General features: G+C 40.0%; 1 pseudogene; it reads right to left on the reverse strand.

Moving 5' to 3' along the window:
* Positions 1-8535: 8535 nt before the first annotated feature.
* Positions 8536-9256, reverse strand: LOC122473608 (annotated as a pseudogene).
* Positions 9257-9953: the final 697 nt, after the last annotated feature.

Here is a 9953-nt window from a genome sequence, read left to right on the forward strand (position 1 = left end):
CTACAGGGAGGTTGAAGTGTCCCTAATTTGTAAACCCAACTCTTTTTTCGTCCTGGCGGGCATTTAAAAAATGCCTAGGGGAAAGGTTCTCCCTGTGGCTCATCGAGCCTAGGATATCCCCTTATCTTAATTCCCACAACGAAAAATTAAAAACTTGATTGTGATTAGAGGACCTCCACTTTGTGGTCAGACAATGACGTGATCATTCAATAATTTGTCGGGACCTGCGACGTGGAACATGTGTGCCTTGTTTATTTCCCGTCGGGTCGTTAGATCTTTGGTTTTACCTCAGAAACACCTTTACACTTTTTCAAAGCCACTGATTCAACGTCGTAGTTTGGCGTACAGTTTCTGCACGCCCCTGACTGCTCTTCTCGCGCCGGCATCCACCCCTCTTCTTCCAGGTGGCCCTTCCAGTCCGGGGCCCCCGCGGTCGTCCAGCTAACAGCTCCCGCGGGAGGCGGCCAACATGGTTTACCCCAGGTCCCAGTCACATCCAGCCTTGCGGCTCGCATCTTGCGAGCTCCCTTTCTGTGCGCAGTGCGCTTCCCTAACCACGCCAAGCCTTGCCCAGAATGACAATCCTCCCCTCTTTCTCGATGCCCCGCCGGCTGGCCACTTCGCCGCCCTCGCCCAAACCAGGCCGGTTGCCGTGTCCTCCCCACCCCCCAGCTCCCCGTACTGTGAGGTCGCTTCTATGGCACCGTCATCCTATGCATCGTGTTCGGTCTGCTCCGTGTCTGCCCCACACTGCCAATGTCTTACCACTTTCACAACAACAGCTCCTGGCACAGTGCCTGTCACTCGGTAAGAACTTGGTAAATATTGCTGGAGGAATATATAAATAGCAGCCTTGTGTCTGTTTCAAAGTCTTTGGAGTTTTACAATGATACAAGGTTTGGGGATTTTGATGGGCTTCGCTGTTTGAAAAATTGGAGGGAACCATGATCTAGAGGAGTTAAAATGGTTTTTTCTAATGGTAGAACAAAATTTTTATCAAACGCCTTTCCCTGTCACTATTCTACAAGCACTGTAATGAGCCATCCAACAGAATTAGGGTGTAGCTTTGTCACGTACACGTGCACATCTTCAACCGAGAGAATGCGACCCCCCCAGGAGTGTAACTTCAGATGGAGACTAATGGGGCAACATTCTTCTGTAGGTATTTTATGAAAATATATTTATTTGTTAAGAAAGCGTTCGTCCTTAAGTTTAATTAAAGGTTAAATGATAATATCTGCCAATAGAAAACTATTTAAAAAAAAAAAACAATAGCACTATACCATTTCAGCAAAACTAAGCAATATGAATTGGGGTTTTTTTCCCCCCTTTATCATTTTATTTTCCTCTTTATCATTTTATTTTCATCATGATAAGTGTACTCATTAATCCCTACCCACCTCCCCTCTGGTAACAATCAGTGCTCTATACTTAAGAGTCTGTTTCTTGGTTTGTCTCTTTCTCTATGTTCTTTTGTTTTGTGTCTTAAATTCTACATTTGAATGATATCAAATGGTCTCTGTCTTTCTCTGACTTATTTCATTCTTTTTTATGGTTGAATAATATTCCATCGTACACATATATACCACACTTTCTTTATCCACTCATCCAGCAGTGGACACTTAGGCTACTTCCATAGTTTGGCAATGGTAATGATGCTGCAGTAAACATAGGGGCGCATTTATCCCTTTAAATTAGTGTTTTTGTATTTGGGGGGTAAATACCCAGTAGTGCAATTCCTGGATCACAGGGTAGTTCCATTTTTAATTTTTTGAGTAAGCGCCATACTGAACAACATGAATCTTTTGTTCTATTTATTCTCTAGCAGATAATTAATTTCCACTTTTTTACAGTTGGCTTCAGGTATTATGTAAGCATGTTTGAAGAGAAAAATGGTCTTAATGCTAATGCACGAGTGGTTTCTACTTTCATGTGCAAACGGAAAAGAGGGTGGTTGTTTGTAATAGGCCATCTCTTGCCTCCCCAGGGAGAAGACTATGTGTATTTCTGTACATGCAGCATCCTCCTAATTATGTTTGCATGTGACAATTTGTTACTCTCTCTGTGGTTCCAATACTTTTTATTTACGATATAATAAAGAGATATGGAGTTTTAAATAAATGATAAACTGTAAAATGCAAGAGTAAAGATTGATATACCAACCATCACTGTCAACATTTAAAATTTGATTATAACCATAAATTACAGAAATGATACACATCATAAAACAACCTTCAACTGAATGCCCAAATGGCTTGTTGTATTTTACCTGGCACTTAAAATATCAAACATGTCCCACAGCAACAGAAACCCATACTGGCATCTTTAAAAATAAAGGGTAATCAGTGTATTGATTTTGACAGAGCATTACCAGAGATAACTGCTATAATTAATTTTACTACTATAAGTTGAATGCAAAATAAAATTGAAATTAAGTAGAATCACTGTGTAAAGACACTGAGTTAAGATGGAAACATGACTCCAATATGGGCTCTCACTTGATACCTTTGCAGTTTTGAACAAATTGCCTCAGTTTTTTGGTCCTCAATTTTCATATCTATTACAGTGGAAATTTTTATTTTAATGATCTCTGTGGCATTTTTATAACAGGAGTGTTTGAATTCCAAGGGTGTACAGTTTAAGATTCTTATAAGGAAAAAAAAAATATATATATATATACACACACACACACAATATCTTTGTAGGGAATGAAAAATACATGCCATGGGGAAAAGTTAGTTTACAGGAATTAAAAAAAATATATATGCCAAACGGTTTATCCCTGTTTTCACAACTGTGAAGAATTTTAATCAAAATGATACTGATTACCCATTTTCTATGTGGAGTTAAATTTATTTCAGCACTAATCAATTGGGCGTCTACTATGTCAGAGGTGCTGTGAGGTGGTTATAGAATGAATGGCCAGTGTCTCAGAGATAGTTTAGTGGGTACAGATAAGACAAGTACAAAAACTAAGAAACAATATAAGTGTCATAAAAAGAATAAAAACAAAAGGGCTGGGTGGGAAAGGGAGTGTCAAATGAGGGAGAGAATACAAAAAGGACCGAGGACAATTTCATAGAAGACCAAATCTGAGCAAAAACATTAGGTATTATTCCATATTGAAAAGTCCAGTTTCTCTCAGGTTGGTCTCCCATTCCCCACAGCACCTCTTACCATTTTTTGCGACTCCCCTCAAGTCTCAACCTCATAGTCACTGCCGCGGAGCCCCTCAACCCTGAGCCCAACAAAAGATCTCACCATAGCCTTTAACTTCCTCACCTTCTTTCCCTATCCCTACAAAATCTGTCTCTAACTGTCCATATTCACGCACACTTGTTTTCCTCCACCACAGAGGAAGTGCTAGGTGTTGCTTAATGCTTAGCCTTCTACTTGTGCTGTAGATCTGTTTTTCTCAGACTCTGGGATTTATAGACCATTAACATTTCTAACAGTTTAGGAACTGACACAGACAGGGCTGCTAACTTTTTAATGTTGATGAGTAACAGTATACATTTTCAAAGTCCTCCCATTTCTTATCACCTGGATTTCCTTTTTAAAACATGCACTTTCAACACTAAAGAACTAAGTTTTTATTAACTGTGCTGTTTATTTGCATTTCCCCATGGAACAGTGAAGCTATCACAGTCTTGGTACTCTTGGGATTCTGCTCTGAAATGGATCCTCTCCATCCCCTCAGGGCCCACTCTATGGGTTACTCTGTCTTCAATATTTTCAATCTCTTCTTTACTGGAGATTAACTTCTCTTTCTTCTCTCTAAATCTAAAAATGGTTTATATATAAGACTACTTCCTCATTTCACTTTCTACTCATTTAAAAGGTAATAAGCATTCATTTTAACAATTCAGACAACACAGAAGTATAACAGTATATTCAGAAGCAAATAAAGAAAAGGATAGTTTTCCTCTCCCCATCCCAATCCTAGATAAAATGAGTGTTAAAAGATTAATTATTTGGGGCACCTGGATGACTCTTAGTTTTGGCTCAGGTCATGATCTCATGGTTCAGTTCATGGGATCAAGCCCCACATGGGGCTCTGCTCTGACACCATGGAGCCTGCTTGGGATTCTTTCTCTCCCTCTCTCTGCCCTAGCCCCGCATTTTCTCTCACAAAATAAATAAACTTAAAAATAGTGTTTCTGTCCATACTTTTCCCAATGGTTATAGAAACACATATAAATAGAAGTTTTGATTTGTATAAATAATGAATCAACATTTTTCAGCACCTTTTTCTTACTGAAGAGTTTATCATGGACACTCTGATCTACCTCATTCTTTTAACTAGCTGCACAATAAACAATGTGCCATAATTTTTTAAGCTATTCCTTTATTAATAGATAATGTAGATTTGTCCAGATTTTGTACCATTATAAACAATGCTAGAATGAATATCCTTATGTGTGTATCTCTTTTAAACTGTGCAGTTTCTTTCTACAGAATCAAATCCTTAAAGTGAGATTGTTGAGACAAAAGATATGTGCACATTTTGATAGATACTGCCTGTAGAGGTTATATATGCATTTTGTTTGCTTGTTTTGACACCCAGTATCCATCTCCCCTTTTTCTGGTAACAGCACCTCATTATCTTTAGATGAATTAGTCTTCCTTCTATTAATCTGTGGATTTACAAATGGCATGGACTCCTCCATTGGCTTCTCTATTTGGTCAATAAGAGTATAATATCACACTTTATAGGTATAATATTCTATATTTCAGGGATGGGCACATGACTCCATTGAGGCCAATAAGAATTAGATTAGGGGCTTTTCTTCTCTGCTATATTGTTGCTGTAAGGATATAAGCTCTATTTGTGAAGAGAGACCTGTACTGAAAATGATTTTCACTCAGAGGAAGACAGAACTAAGACATGGAAAGAAACTAGATTCTAATGATAACATTCAAGTAGATTCCATCTAGCTATGTCTAGATTTTCAGTTATGTGACTCTGTAAATAACTTTTGCGGGGGGTGAGTTGGGTTTTCTGTTACTTGGGACCAAAGATGTCTCGAGTCAGACACTGCCAGATTACCTCTAGAATTACTGCAGTTCATGTGCCAACCAAAAGGTAAGAGAATGTCTATTTATCCATCTCTTGCCAGGACTGAAGCATGAATCTTAAACTTTTGTCAATGTAATGTGCATTAAATGCTATCTTACTGTTACTTCAATTAGTGTTTCCCTGAGTACTGATAGGGCTGAACTTTTTTTCATGTATTTTTGGGTTGTGTGTATAGCCTTTGTATGTTTTCATACTATTTGTCTTCATCTTTTTCTGGTCTTTTTATAGGATTTTTTTTGTCAGAGCTCTTAACCCTTGGTGTTCCATATATGTAGGTACTATTTTTTATCATAATCATCTTTTGACTTTGTTCATGGTGGCTTTTGTCATAAGAAAGTCATAATTTTTATACTGTCAAACTCGTCCATTCACTCTTAAACCCACAACAATTAGGTTTATGTCACCACCATTCCATTGAAACTGCTCCTCAAAAAAGTCACCAGTGACCTCATACTTACAAGATGCAACAAACTATAGTCCTTAGCAAGCAGTTGTTATCTTGTATTGACTGCCTAGTGTGTACCAGGCTCTGTGCTAGGCATAGGTGGTATAAATAAGATACTGTTCTTGCCCTTAAAGACTTGACAATTTAGTGCAACAGTCAAGCAAATGAAATATTTCAATATGTAATTGATGCTGATGTTGAGTTTGTGTTATGGGCTGAATTGTGTCCCCCAGAGTTCATGTATTTAAGTCCTAATCCCTAGCACTTCAGAATGTAATTGTATTTGGAGACAAGGTCTTTAAAGAGGTGATTAAGTTAAAATAAGGTCCTTGGGGTAGGCCCTAATCCAATATGACTGGTTGCTTATAACAAGAGGAGATTAGGACATAGAGACGTATGCATGCAGAGGGAAAACCATGCAAAGGCAGGAGAAGATGGTCATCTAAACTAAGGAGAAAGGCCAATGTCTTAATCTCAGACTTCTAGCCTCTAGAACTGTGAGAAAATAGACTTCTCTGCTTTAAGCACTCTGTGCTGTGGTACTTTGTTATGGCAGCCCTAGCAAATGAATATATCTGTCTCCACAACATCCCTTCCATCCCTCCCCATCTGTGTGGTTGTAGAAGGCAAAGATTAAAACATACCAACAATTCCAGGAGTGAACTGATTATTTTAAAGCACTCAAGGTAATCCCATACCTCTTGCCAGTAAGTGGCTTAAGAAACCCAGCCTTTGACCAATTTGTGTCTCTGAACCTTGAATTGCTAGTGACTCTGAGAAAGATTTTTCCTTATTCTTTAAATAAAGCTACTAAAAGCCTGCTCTCTTTCCATTTGGAACGTGAGGGCTGAGAATATAAACCCTGGAATTACTGCAGCTACTGTCAATGTGAACAAAGCTAGCTCTAGAATAATGCTGATTTTGTGGAAGGCAGAGCAGAGAAATGGAGCAAAACTGGGTCCTTGACACCATTAATCCACTGAATCAAATCAATCCTGATACCTGTGCAGTTATGTGAACCAATAAAGCCCCTTTTTATTTAATAAATTTTGATTTTTTACAAAAGGTCTTAACAGTTATAAGGTACATAGGGAAGGGGAACTTCTTACAGGTCACATTCCCTAGGAAATACACTTTGAGATGAAGGCTCAGGGACAGAAATTTCATTGGGGAGTGCTCTTGGGATCCACCTGTGGAAAGAGTAAAGGAAGTAAGATTGAACAGAGGAAGAAGTTGTGTTGTGATGCAATTCAGCAAAGACCTCAGCCTTTCTACAGAGAGCTCTGAGGACTTTATGCTTACCTCAGTGACCAGTCATTTTTTCTGAGCCCAGAAAAGTAATCTTCTTGAGCTTACTTGAACTTGAAGTAAATTCTGAAGTAGGATTCAATTGAAATGTATCATCCTCCAATACTTCTAGCAGCAGGTGGAATGATTTCAGTCCTGGATGGGGAGATCTCTGCAGTGTACCATGATATCCATGACCATCAACCCCTTTATATATATAATACATTCTAGGAGAATCTCTTCCAAAGTTCTATCAGATCTCTTTTCCTGGAGAAATTTATTAGAAAAAGCGTTGGTGGGATTAATTACAGCCCTTAAAGCTGTTCTTGGGGCCATAATTGAGGTTGATCATCTCCTTTCTCTGCCACCCATTCTAGATTCCCCTCACCCTCTGCTTGTCAAGGTAGCTTATTTAGTGCAATGACCTAGACCCTCTTCCCTCAGAGGACTTAGCCATTGATCACCAAGTCCTTCTCAAGTTGTGGCTGTTGCACTTATCCATGTACTACCTAAGTTGGTCAAGTGGAAACCAAGATACCGAAATGGATTACCTGAGTATGAAATGTATTCTTTCCTGTCTCTATTGCATAACAGCTGCCCTACTGAAGATCAGGTTCAATTATACTCTCCTGCTGGTTTCTTGGAATGAAGATCCTAAAGTGACCAGGAGTAGCTGGGGTTTAATGGGACTTTTCCTGAGGTTGCCAAAACCTCTAACCACTGTGGAAAGAAGGTTAAAAATCCCGCAAATGAATCTCTGGTAATCAGTGTACAGAAATATTCCTACTTGCATGCTACAGCTACTGCACCCATGTATTCGCCATATTGGGAACCCTGTACCGTATAATGAATATCAATTTAGAGTTTACCTTGAGTCCTGGAGGATGATGTCCCTCCTCACAAGGTATCCTTTGCAAGCTAGCACCTCAGCTGAATCTTCCACGGGTCATTCCAGTGCTCTATGAGTCTAGCAGTTTGTCTAGATGGTATAGTTTATGAAAAGATCAGTGGATCCCATATACGCACTGCTATACTAATGCCCTGGTCATTGGACCAAACACTTTAAATTCTCAGTAGTACTAGCTAAGACACTTCAGCAATAGGTCTAACTTGGAATATGTTTATATTCCAGTCAAGATAGATTGATACTACTTCCAGGGTGGAACAAGTCCAGTGTAGACAACTTGCCACCAAGTACCTGGTAGGTCTTCTAAAGTGATGGTGCCATATTGTGGGCCAAGTATTGATTGGTCTTTGTTGCTGGAAAGTCAGATATTTGACAGTGACAGTAGATAGATAAGCCTTGGTAAATGGGAGCCCACGCTATTGGGCCCATGTATAATCTCCATTCCTGTCTCCATTCTTATTGTGTGCCTGTTGGACCAATACTGGTGTAACTAATGGCAGAGACTCAGTGATGTTATCTGGACAAGTTATTGTTTCTTGTTGTTGTTTAGTCCCTCTTCTGTAATGGATGCTCTCTGTTGGGCATTAACATGTGAAACAAAAATCTTCACATCTCATATCCACTTTTATAGATTCATCCGTACGCCTCTTTCCCAGACCCCTTTATCTCTTGTCTTTCTCCCCACAGACTCTGACCAAGCAGACAAGCCTTTTGCCAGCACCCATAGCTTTCTACTCAAAGTAAACTATCAGATGCACAAGTCAAAACTCTGCCCACTTAAAGGTATTCTCCTCTCTGCTGTTTTCAGGACCACTCCTAAGTGGCTGCCTGTGGCACTTGGACATTGGGACGGCCACATTTAGGTCCCCTACATCTTAGGGTACCAGTGGAAGAAAGGAAGCCCAAGCCAAGCATGAGAAATAATCTTGATTGGACCCAAACCAGGAGTTCATAGGTCTTGAGGGCCTCTTTGTATTTGTCAGTTGTCTTCTCTACATTCTTCTTGGCCTGTTTCTCCTGCCTCACGAACTACCACTTTTTTCTATAATGAGTCTTGGCCTTCTCCTTTTTCTTCTCCTCTAGGGTGGCTATCATGGCCTGTACTTCCAGGAGAACTTGCAAGCCAGGTGCCTCAGGTAGGCAAACTTCTGAGTGGGCTTCAGATGCACAACCTTAGGGCAGTAAAAACCACCATCCACTTTTTCTTATGAGGTAGGGGTGATGGGACCAGGAGTGGGATCCTGTTAAATACCCTGAGGCAGTCCAGGGTGGCTGGACCTTACTTGGCCTTGAGCAGCAAAATGCGTTGTACCGTTCTTTCAACAGATGTAGCTAGGGGACTGGAAGAGGTAGGGCCCACAGGACGAGTTGGTGTTCATGCATTTGTGGAAGAAGACCAAGTATTGCAACTTGTTTCTGCAGAAATTGCCATAAATGTGGATGCCCTCACAGTGCATGACCACCAACCTCCTCCCTGGAAGTATTACTTAGCCATCAGGCTCACTTGACAACACAGGAGATGGCCTTGGCTATCCATGTACCACGACTAGCCCCAACACCATCTTTGGCAGCTGCCTGGGAAAGGCCAGTAACTATTCAATGAAAGATAGTTAAGACTCCAGGGGTGCCTGGGTGGCTTAATCAGTTGAGCATCCAACTCCTGATCTCAGTTCATGATCTCATGGTTTCTGGGTTCAAGCCCCACGCTGGGCTCTGTGGTGAGTGGAGCCTGCTTGGGATTCTCTTTCTCTCCCTCTCTCTCTGCCCCTCTGGTCGTGTGTGCTCGCTCTTTCTCTGTCTCTCTCTCTCTCCTTCTCAAAATAAATAAAAGATAAACTTAAAAAAAAAAAAGGCATTTAATTCTCCATTGCAGACAACAGGACCTCACTCCAGAAACCTAGGAATCTATGTTGTGATTCTCCCATTGGGACTTGCCATAAACTTTTAAATTTATGTATAGACAAGAAAGTTCAAATATGCAAACACATAAAGAGAAAAGCAAAAACCCTTATAAATCTCATCATTAGGGACAATTCTTATCATCAACATCCTAGTGAGCATCTTTTTAGATCTTTTCTATTTATTTACATAAATAAAACTACCTATGTAATTGCTGCTGTGCAATCTGCTTTTGATTCAACAATGTCAGCAAATCTAGGTATACATCCTTCCATTGTTTGGATATATCATAAATTGCTTAACTAGCTTGTTGTAGATAATGAGTTCTTAACTGG

This window comes from Prionailurus bengalensis, chromosome B4 (genome assembly GCF_016509475.1).
Source record: "Prionailurus bengalensis isolate Pbe53 chromosome B4, Fcat_Pben_1.1_paternal_pri, whole genome shotgun sequence".
In the NCBI taxonomy this organism is placed as follows: Eukaryota; Metazoa; Chordata; class Mammalia; order Carnivora; family Felidae; genus Prionailurus; species Prionailurus bengalensis.